At 39.0% G+C, this 11,369-nt stretch overlaps 1 long non-coding RNA gene across 1 annotated transcript; it reads left to right on the top strand.

Moving 5' to 3' along the window:
- The first annotated feature begins 500 nt into the window (after positions 1–500).
- On the top strand, positions 501–2,022 carry LOC124461270. Its single transcript, XR_006954997.1, has 2 exons — positions 501–695; positions 780–2,022. It is a non-coding gene; the product is annotated as an uncharacterized LOC124461270 (long non-coding RNA).
- Positions 2,023–11,369: the final 9,347 nt, after the last annotated feature.

Here is an 11,369-nt window from a genome sequence, read left to right as displayed (position 1 = left end):
ATATATGTATGTACTTACATATAAATACGCGGTTCATGCACACGGACAAAGTCTCCTTCTGCTGCTAGTTACACGCTCGTTTTTAGTACTCGCCGGCACGCACATTGCTTTGTATCCTTCATCTGGAATGCCACTGTTGCTGCTACTTACTTGCCCACGAGCCACATCAAGACCATACTTACAAACACATACGCACACACACACATACCCACAAACATGTGTGTGCATGTTGCGCTGAAAAGTATACCAAGTTTTCTTTACTTTCGGTTGCTTGAGCTTAAGAAATTTGGTTTTCGATTTATTTGTGTCCTCGAGTCTTAAAGTCTCACGGAACCTACATATGATAATGTCATTGGAATTGATGTGAATTCATTTCAGTTATTTAAGCTAACGATTTTGGTATTTGCTTTTGGTTACACAATGACTTGGTCATACAATGACTGAGCAGAAGTCTCTTTCGATTGCTAAATAAATTTATTCGGAACAGTCCGACATTCGAGTTTTATGTCAAAACTTAAAATAAACTTTACTTTGCACACGACAATATTGTCACAATTCTCAAATTTCTTTACAATTCTCTTTACGACATCTATAAATCACAAAAATTCAAAAAATATTTCTTTATATATTTTGTTTATTTTCATCAGTAAAACAATGTATTCAAAGATTATGCTGCATGTTTTACACAAAATTCGGTAAGTTTACATAGAAAGTTGACTGTTAAGCCATTTTTTAAATTTCCATAACCATTATAACCATTCGTCCATTGACTTCTTCAGTTCCTCAAATTTGGCCTCGCACTTGCACTGACACTGGCACTGGTCTCGCTCTGTCAAAATAGATGCGTCGCAAAAGCTCTTGGATGGAGTTGCCTCGGTTCCTGCGTCGCAGTAGATCTTAGCTGGAGTTACCTCGGTTCCTGCGTCGCAGTAGATCTTAGCTGGAGTTGCCTCAGTTTCTGAATCATAGTAGCTCTCAGCTACTGTTATGGTGCTCTGGGTTATATCGGGGGGCATGGAGACAAGGCTGCATATAGTTTCTGTCGATGCACTATCAATCGACTGTCCGTGGATCATTAATTTGGCATCAGTCTTCTGTACCTCAGCGATCAACTTGGTATCCTCCTTTCGTACTAGTTCCACGCCTCTGGTAAATGCTTCCAGAGAAACGTCATACATGCTTAGGGCATAGCACATATTTTCCATAACATGATCGGCGGAAGGCTCCGAATCGCTTTCATCGTAGCTGGTTCCAACAACGGCTCCAAGACCTACCATTGAAGTTGCATTATCCAGTCTCAATCCTCTGACCGATGTAGCCTCATCCATTATAGTATTCTTATATTCGCCTTGCGTGGATATCGAAGTGGTGTTATTTATGCCTTGGGACGGCATCGATGTTATCTTATCCTGTCTATGTGGTACGTTTGAAGTTGGAGAAGACCTGAGCAGTCTAAGCGGCACCATCCTCACTGATTGACCCGTCTGTATGGACTTATCCCTATCATAATGTAGATTTATCTTGGCCTGAGTCCGTTTCAGCAACAAAACAGGCTGGCGACAATTCTGCCTATAGTCCCTTCTTCCCTTAATAGCGGACGTTGACGATCAAGATTCAAGTGGCCCCTACGACACCAGGACAAAGCCTGTTACGCGCGAGCCCAAGCAGATTCCCTTCTTCCAGATGAACTTCCTGTCGAACTTCCTGTATCCTTTCGTATCGCTCATGCCGCACTCTTGGACCACCAGACCTTGAATCCACCTCAACAATGGTTTTGGTGCGAATTGAACTTCTTGAAGAAGTAGCATCCTGCCTGTTCCTTGAGCAAGTCGGTCGTTGCACCTCGTATAACCCGGCCTGATCTTCGGGTTCTATTGGCACCATATAACCCACTACAGGCATTTTAATCAAAAATCGCGTTTGAATTGTCGAAAAATTTGATACAAACAATTTTGTCATTTTGATTCGTCTTAAAAATTGGAAATAATATAAATTATAATAAAGTAAAATTATTATTTGGGACTTCCGTTTCGTTCGGTGAATTAAAAGGATATTCTTAAGGTCATTTAAAAGTTAATGGATTTTGCGGATGTCTAAAATGTAATTGTATAAAAAAATGTATCTTAGTGTAAAAACTAAACCAAAAGTTCTATGAAGGATTTTTATATCATCAACGTTTCCTAGATTTTTCATTTACATTCAAATCTTGGGTATATAATTAATATCGATGTTTCCTAGACTTTTTATTTACATTTAAATCACTCCAAAAAGCAGATTCCTAACAAACCTAACTCTCGTAACAAAAATCACAATTTTCCCACTAAAAAATTGTTTTTTTTCCCATTCATTTTCCAAATCAAATACTTGGTGAGTTATAGAAAATATAATTTCTGAATGGATCACCACCACCTTTATTGAAGCCGCCAAAAATATCGAATTGCTCGTCAAGAATCGATCCCACCGAGATCGATGAGCGCACTCAGATCGAAGACATGCATTTGGAATTGGAACGCTTTAAATCCAATGATAATGTAAGGCTCAATGAAGAGAATATAACAACAACTTATCAGGAACCCAGTCCAGTGTCAACCGTTCCAGATTAAGATTTGATTTAGAATGCTCAGCTATGTGACAGTGTCTTTTTGCAACAATTTTCCAGAGAATAATCGCCAATGGCGTGTTCTTGCTCTTGTTTTTTTTGTCACCTCAAATTAAGGCCACATGCTTCAGTGCATCACCAATAACTCCATCATCTTCAACATCATCATCATCTTCACCATCATCATCTTCACCATCATCATCTCGAACAGCAGCGACAGAAACTGAAACAATCGACTAAGAGACATAAATAAGAATCCATTTATGGTTTTTGGTTCCCCCTGTCCATGTGGCGCCATCTCCATGGTCTTATCTGACATTATTTTCTCTCTTCTCTTAGTTCTCGTTCCCCTTAAGTTTTATGACAATCACGCGACAGGGTTCCTAACTTTGACTGTCGTAATTGATATTAAGACAAAATGAGCCCAATGGGAGGCCTAACAACTTGCAAAACAAACAAATGTAACGAGCGGATTTATTTTTGTTCAAAAATATATATATATACACTCTCATCTTAGCTGATAGTCAATTGCTTTATATGTTCTCTTCATATTACAAAATATGAAAACTGACTTGACGTACATAAAACATAAAACATACATAAACGTACATAAAACTTCAGGCAGCATCGTTGTGGAAAAACCATTTATAGATCTACTATGAAAATGTTTTAAGTAACAAGAATAGTAAAATTGTGTCTAGAATACTATATATTCAGACTTGGTTTGTCTTAAGAGGTGTATCTTTACTATGATATAACAAAAAGAGATTGATTTTCTAACATTTCACAATAAAGTGTCATCCTTATTATTCAACAAAAAATGTCCATTGCGACGTTACTTAAACTTCCAATTTGATGTTATTATTGCCTCTCAAATATAATGAGAGAAAATTATGCGCCAAATTTCATTGGAACTAAATTTAGTTTAGTCATTAAAACTCAAGCTATCATTTATATAGGTTTAAATTTTAATTTAAACGGGTTTCTTCTTTGTTAGACATTTGTTTTTAAGCCCTTCGAAGGCCGAAATTTCATAGAAGAAAAGTTTTCTCAGCTGTAACATCTAATTTTTTTTATTCTAAACAATTTATAGCCATTGTATACGGAACCACATATTATTTAGTGGACAAACTTTGAATTTATATTTAAATTTTACAAAATAATATAAATCTAAAGAAACCGGTTAAAAGCTTTATATACATAGAAGTCAACACTTAGATACCAAAATTTATCTGATATCTCTTTAAAGGATGATCTATATAAATTTAAATGATCAAATAAGTAATAGTTTATCCATTTAACATGAGAACTCTAAGCTGACTCTTGACCAAAAAATTAATCGGCATTGATTTAGCTTGAACTTCAATTTTGAGACCTGATGACACTTGAATGGGGATTGGCAAACCAATTGCATTCAGGTCCGATCTGTAGGTTAGAATGGTTTTCAATTCAGAATCAATCAGCAAGAGACTACCACGATGACAACGGCGTCTATTGACCAATTCACAATTGGTAAATTCCTGCTGTTGCTGCTGCTGCTGCTGCTGCTGCGGCTGCTGTCGTCGCTATTGTTTGGCAATTCACATAAAGGGAATCGAGTGGTAGGAGATTGAAACCGAAGGGAAGACAGTTGTCTTTCGGATTGCGCGTGAACAAAAACGCGACAACAAAGCAATATTAAAGGCTTTTGGGGATGGGAGAAAGAGATAGAGAGAGACAGAGAGAGAGAGTGACACAGTGAAAAGAGGCTAGAAAGATGGGTAGGTCATTGGAGCCCATCAAAAAAGTGCAATGTCGACACTCTGGCTTTGACAACAATAGAGAGAGAAAGAGCGAGAAAGAGACCCATGGCTGGACTCCATTCATACATCCTCATGTCCTGGTACGCTTCGATAGCTCCATTCGCTAGGCTCTGGGGCGAACTTAAGCCACAAAAGCATTTTGCAGCTTTTGTGCATCGACTCTGACGTTGTTTCTGGTTTCAACCAACCCAACTGCCCTTCCCCTCCCGCCTTTCCACTCTTCACTCTAAACTACTGCTCCTCCACCTGTCGAGGGATAACTCTAATGATGTCAATGGTGAGTGGCAACGACGTTTGTCAAACGCACGGCCCTGCCTTTATTATGTTTTTGGTTTCGTTTTTTTTCCTCAGATTTCTATTTCTTTTTTTTTTTTGGGTTCTTTTTTTATTTTTGCTTTATGGTGTAGTAGTAGTAGTAGGAGTGGCTGTTACTGACACGTTGCAACATGCAATAGGCTGCCTCCAAAAGAGGCAGAAGCTGCAAAAATTCAACGAAGATGAAACTTTTTGTTTACCCCGGTTTGCCGCTGGTAAAAATGGGAAAAGTTTCCACAATTTGCGTGTCCCATTTGGTTTAGAGATGGAAGGCAGCAGAAAAACCGAAAAAAGTAACAACTTTTAATAGAATAGTCGTCAGTCTTCTCCTTGCACTTCACACTCTTCGGCTCTCTGGTCATTCTTTTGTTTTTTATTTCGCTCTTGTGGCCAACTTTTCTGGAAGACATGTCGTTGAGTTGATTAATTTAAAATCACAAAAAAAAAGAACCTGAATAGACGCTTTGCATCTATACAATAGAATTATATAGGTTTTTTTTAAGTAATTCGAACAATTTTAAAATATTTAGTCTGAAATGCTAAAAGTTAGGATAGGGCAAAATAAAGCATTATAAAGCGGGGTATTAAGGCGCATTAAAGTTATGACTATTGAATAAATTATATGAAAACCAGAGGGCCGGGGCTAACTTCGACCGCGTCAAAGTTTGTATACCCTTGCAACTTTTTTAGTAATTCTTTCCTTACCTATAGCCATCAAAGTCGAAAAAGTTTTATCTAAAAAGGCTAATGTATGCGAAAGAACGGCCAACAATCGTAGCATAGGAAATAACGAAGTTATTGGACAAAGTCACAGTTTTCCACCGATCGTTCCTATGGGAGCTATATGATATAGTTACCCGATCCTTATCAAATTAGGCACAGTCATTAACATATATATTAAACTAACAAATGTTTAATTTGAAAGCAATCGCGTCAAAAGTAACGAAGTTATTGACAAAAGTCACTGTTTTCGAAAAATCGTTCCTATGGGAGCTATATGATATAGTCACCCGATCTTGATCAAATTTGGCATAGTTGTTTGTATGTGTAATTAACTCACCAATATTACCAATAAATTCACGACAATAGCTTGGAAAATAACGAAGTTATTAAGAAAAGTCACTGTTTTCCAAAAACAGTTGCAAAATTTCAGCTCTATAGCTCTTATGCGTTGCACACTTTTGACCAAAATTAATATACCCTTTTTGCAAGGGTATAAAAACCATAAGATTATAACAGCGGCGCGGTATCAAGTAGCCAACGCTGAGCATGAAATATAAACAATTTTCAACCCGTCGCCTAGAGTATAAGAGTTCAACACTTTTGTAAATAAAATCAGTTCATATTTTGAATAATCAATTCAATTGCCGCCGTGTACAGGCGTGTTTTTTAATGCACTCCGCAAAAATTGAGTGTAAAAAAAAAAAGACCGCGTTTGCAAAAATTTGTGTAGGGCTCTCAGTCGCCTCAGAGACGCCTATTTACAACCATATTGCTATTAGAGCAATCTAATAGCAATAAATACTAAGTTGCAACAACAAAGTGGTAAATTTTACAAAAGCCATGTCCACCAATTCGGGCCCAAGCTCTCTCGATCCCCACCAGCAACAGCTACAAGAACTAATTGTACAACAATGATCGAATGACTTTCACTCGTTGCAGAGGACGGACGTGTTTTTTTGCGCTTATCAACTTTTCTTTTTTCTCGCGATTAAATACTTTTACATAACTCTTAAATTATCGGTTTAATTAATAATAATTTCAACATCCGAATTTTATTTTCATTTCGCGAATTCTTGCTGTCGTTTTTGTTTAAATTTAAATAAAATCAAAACTTACAACAATACTTGCATTAGCGCTGTTGTTGTTTTGTTTATCTCTTTTGCTTTTGTGTCTTTACCGTTTTAACTAACTCTCGCGCTCTTGCGTACAAATTGTTGTTGCATGTGTTCAATTTGACGCGCTCTCCCGCTCTTTCCTATTCTTGATTGATTTGCGCTCTCGTCTTTTGCCTACCCGCGACTCTGTGATACGTGTTTTTGTTTTTGTGTTTGTGTTTTCATTTCTTTTTATTCTTAAGTTGTGAAGGCTTACTCTGCACATTAACCCTTGTGTCAGAACAGGTCAGTATATTCTTATACACAGATTTTTTACCTTTAGAATTTTTATTTTTTATTTTTTTGTATTTCCTTTTGTAATTAAATTAAACTTTTTGATAAAATGGTTGTCTGCTCAAAAAATAATTGCATAGTTGCCACTAATGCGGTTGACTCCCATGATTATATTCTTTGTTGGTTGTGTGACAATGCGGTTCACTTTAAGTGTGCAGGTTACACAGGCAGAATCAAGGAGTCTATTGCTAAAGGTGGTGGCTTAAAATATGGATGTGATGCTTGCCGGGAGGTCGAGAATGCGATGCGCTCTTTCATGAGGCGGACTAGAGATAGTTTTGACACTTTAACGGCAGGTTTTAATAAACTCCAAGCGGAGTAAACTCCGGAGGAGACTCAGTTCAGAAGTTTATCGCTTATCAATGAGTCTCCGAAACGTAAAAGGACCAGTCCTTGGGGTGTTTCTGTATCTGTATATCCGCCAGAGTCTCTTATCGTCCCCGACAATTCTTCTTATTGTGAGGTTTCTAGGATCGAACCATTTGTTCTTCCAGAAAACAAATTTCATCCTACATTAAATTTAAAAATTGATTTGCCCTTGCTTTCACCATTACTTGGTTCAAATGAGTTACCTCTAACTAGGTGCTATCGTAAGACTGACCTTGCCAGCCTTAATGAAAACATTGCTACTACCGATCGGTCATATCTGTACAATTGTAGTGATATGAACTCGGCTGTTCGTTTTTTCTATGATACTCTGAATTCACTCTTTGATATTTGTGTGCCTCTTGGTAGGCTGGAGCGGCTTAACAAACCTCCCTGGTTCTCTCGTGAGCTATCCAATTTGAAAAATGTGAAGACACGATATTATAAGAAGTTTCAAAAAACACGTCGTTCATCAGATTATGCTCTGTATACAGTCGCTCGTTCAAAATTCATGATGCTTAATACACAATGCTATAAGAATTATCTTCAGCAGTGTAAGCTTCAGTTTTCTTCTGACCCTAAACAATTTTATAATTTTGTTAATTCTAAAAATAAGACCACTGTGCACCCATCTTTTTTGTCTTTTCAAAATAAAAAAGCGAGCACTGATCAGGCAATTGCCGATATGTTTGCGAGTTTATTCAAAACAACTTATTCCTCAACGGAATATCGAGCAAGTCCGTATCCTTATCATTTAAAAAAGGCTAATTGCATTTTCAATCCAGTGATTGATGAAAGTTCTATTCTTAGCGAACTTAAATTAGTTAAACCCGTTTATTCTCCGGGGCCAGACGGTCTTCCTGGATGTGTACTCAGGTTCTGTGCAAAGCATTATTTAAACCCATTTTAAAATTGTTTCTATTGTCTGTAGAATCTTCCTCTTTTCCATCTATTTGGAAGGAGTCGTATATTATTCCTCTGCATAAAAATGGCAAAAAGTCCGAAGCCTCTAACTTTAGGGGTATCTCAAAATTGCCCGCTATTCCGAAAGCTTTTGAGAAAATTATAACTTCTCAATTGCAACATTTTTGCAGCTCTATTATTTCGCCATCCCAACATGGGTTTGTGAAACGTAGATCTACAACCACTAACCTTTTAGAATTTACATCAATAATTATCAAAGGGTTCAAAAATGGTAAACAAACTGATGTCTTATACACTGACTTCAGCAAAGCCTCTGTTTCCGTTAATCATACCCTATTACTTTCTAAACTGAGCGACATTGGGTTTCCACCCCTTTTCCTTTCTTGGGTTCGAGAATATTTATCAAATAGAAAACAGAAGGTACTTTTTAAGTCTTCTTTTTCCGTTTCCATTTCTGTGACTTCTGGTGTACCTCAAGGTAGTCATCTTGGCCCTCTGCTCTTCACACTATTTATTAACGATCTTCCATCAGTCATTGTTCATTCGCGTGTGCTTATGTATGCTGACGATGTCAAGCTTTGTCTTACTTATAAAGATACAGATGATTTGAGCGTACTTATGGACCATAAGTTAAATTTTAACACCCATATTTCCCCCACGGTCGCAAAGGCCATGAGTGTCCTGGGTTTCATTAAAAGATGGTCAAAAGAATTTGATGACCCCTATACAACTAAAGTTCTTTTTACTTCGCGTGTCCGTCCAATTTTAGAATATGGATCTTGCATTTGGTCACCTCAATATGAGTCGCACCAGATTAGACTAGAATCCGTTCAAAAACAGTTCTTGCTATTTGCTCTTCGTGGCTTAAGCTGGGATCGCAATGTCAATTCGCCTTCGTATTCTAGTAGACTTCTCTTGATTAACCTTCCGTCCCTAACTAACCGTAGAATTATGCTTGGCGTCATTTTTATGCACAAGCTCCTAATTGGTGATATCGACTCGCCTGAGTTATTAGCTCAGGTGAATCTGTCGGTAACATGTAGACATAGTAGACATCCTTTGATACCTTTATCCCTTAGTCGTTGTTCTTCTAACTATGCTATGCATGAATCTTTTAGGGTCCTCTGCTCTGATTACAATCTTCTATCCCCTGTAATCGGCTCAGAGTTTTCTATTAATATGCTTCAAACATCTATCCTATCCCATTTAGTTAATAGATAGCTATAGTATTATTTGTTTGTCTGTCTTTTCTATTGTGTATTTTGTCCACGCGATTCGTGCCGTGCGTTATACGGCTGCACCCCTCGGTCGGTCGGGTGGGAGGTGGGCTGTTATCTGCTTGGGCTCGTGCGTAACAGGCTTTGTCCTGGTGTCGTAGGGGCCACTTGAACGTACTGCGCATAGTATCGACAACGTCCGCAACGTGAGCGTCGACTCTCGGTACAACGCAACAACGCGTATTTTTCGGTGGTGTCGCCGACCCCACTGAATGCTAACGTAAGCAATAACACCGAAAGTGCCAGCCACTCACCAATCAACAGCAACTTACCGTGGAGAGAGCAGTGTGCTTCTCCATCAATATCGATAACTGGGTCACCGATTGCACCGACCAGCACCGTCAGCTCGTTGACAGCAACTACTGCAACGTCTGCCGAGGTATTGACCTGCCTCAAGCCGTCAACGACAAGTCGCCCAGAGTCATCTACAATAGTAAACCCAACGACTTCTGTCCAAACTGGAATGGATAGATATATTAAAATAATAAAGCGGAAGCTAAGCCCGCAAAAGAAAAAAAGTGGCAATACGCCGAAAATAAACAAACCAAATGAACGAGTAGCACCCCTTAGCGTTTTAAAATTCTTGCCGATCAGCAAGACGATCAAGCCGGCGCTGTAGATAAAGTTAAATCGGCTAGACCACCCCAACTGCAGCGCCCTGATTTCGAAGCTAGTAGAAACAGTAGTGGCAAATAACTTCGTTGTAACCCCACTCAATAGGGGTAACATTAAAGAAATTAAATGTCAAACCCAAACTGAGGACAATTTCCGCATCATCGAAAAGTACCTCCGTAATGCTAACATCAACTTCTATACCTACCAACTAAAAAGCAGTAAAGGTCTCCAGGTTGTGTTAAAGGGGATTGAGCCATCGGTCCCTACTCAAGAAATAGCAGACGCGTTGGTCGAAAAAGGGTTTGCGGTCAAGTCCGTTGTCAACATCATCAACAGGAATAAAGTCGCACAGCCGCTCTTTAAAATCGAGCTCCAACCTGATGCAAAGCGGTCGAAGCCAAATGAAGTGCACCCGATCTACAACCTACAGCTTCTATTGCACAGAAGAATCACCGTAGAGGAGCCCCATAAGAGACGCCAACCACCGCAGTGTAAAAACTGCCAGGAATACAACCACACCTCTAACAATTGCAATCTTAGATCAGTGTGTGTTGGCTACCGCGAACATCATGAAGATGCCATTTGCACCAAGGACAGAAACAACGTCGCACTAAGGCTATGCAGCAACTGTGGAGGGAACCACACGGCCAACTACAGAGGATGTCCTGTCTTCAAGGATCTTAAATAACACCTAAACGGGTGCAAACCCCCAGCTGGACCAAAAATCACCTTGAACGCCTCCAAAACTACACCGGAGGTTTTCTTCGCCAAGGCTGTTAGATCATCCAACATGACTGCTACAACCAGTCCTAGTGTATCCTTCGCTAGTGTGCTCCGAACTGGACAGACGGAGCCCGCGAAAGAGACCCCGTCTCTCCACCATCTACAGAATACGCTGCCTAGCGGACCAGAGCTTGGCCAGCAAACTCCAAATGGTTTAGAGGCCCTATTAATCTCACTCAATCAAAACATGACCACTTTTATGACGTTCGTGCAAAACTGTATGCGCGAACTGATGCGGAATCAAAACCTGCTTATCCAGAAGCTTATCGAGAATAAATAATGGCTTCCCTACGTCTATGTCTTTGGAATGCTAACGGCATCTCCAAGCACAAAAATGAACTGCAACTATTCCTAGACTCAAGTGAAATCGACGTTTTGCTGATTTCGGAAACACATTTAACATCAAAAAATAATTTTTAAATACCAAAATATACCTTCTACGCAACAAACCATCCAGACGGAAAAGCTCATGGCGGGACCGGTATCCTAATCAAAAACCGTATAAAACACTCGTTCC

This window comes from Drosophila willistoni, unplaced genomic scaffold (genome assembly GCF_018902025.1).
Source record: "Drosophila willistoni isolate 14030-0811.24 unplaced genomic scaffold, UCI_dwil_1.1 Seg290, whole genome shotgun sequence".
Lineage (NCBI taxonomy): Eukaryota > Metazoa > Arthropoda > Insecta > Diptera > Drosophilidae > Drosophila > Drosophila willistoni.
The sequence above is the reverse complement of the archived record's forward strand: the minus strand, read 5'-3'. Positions and strand labels throughout refer to the sequence as shown.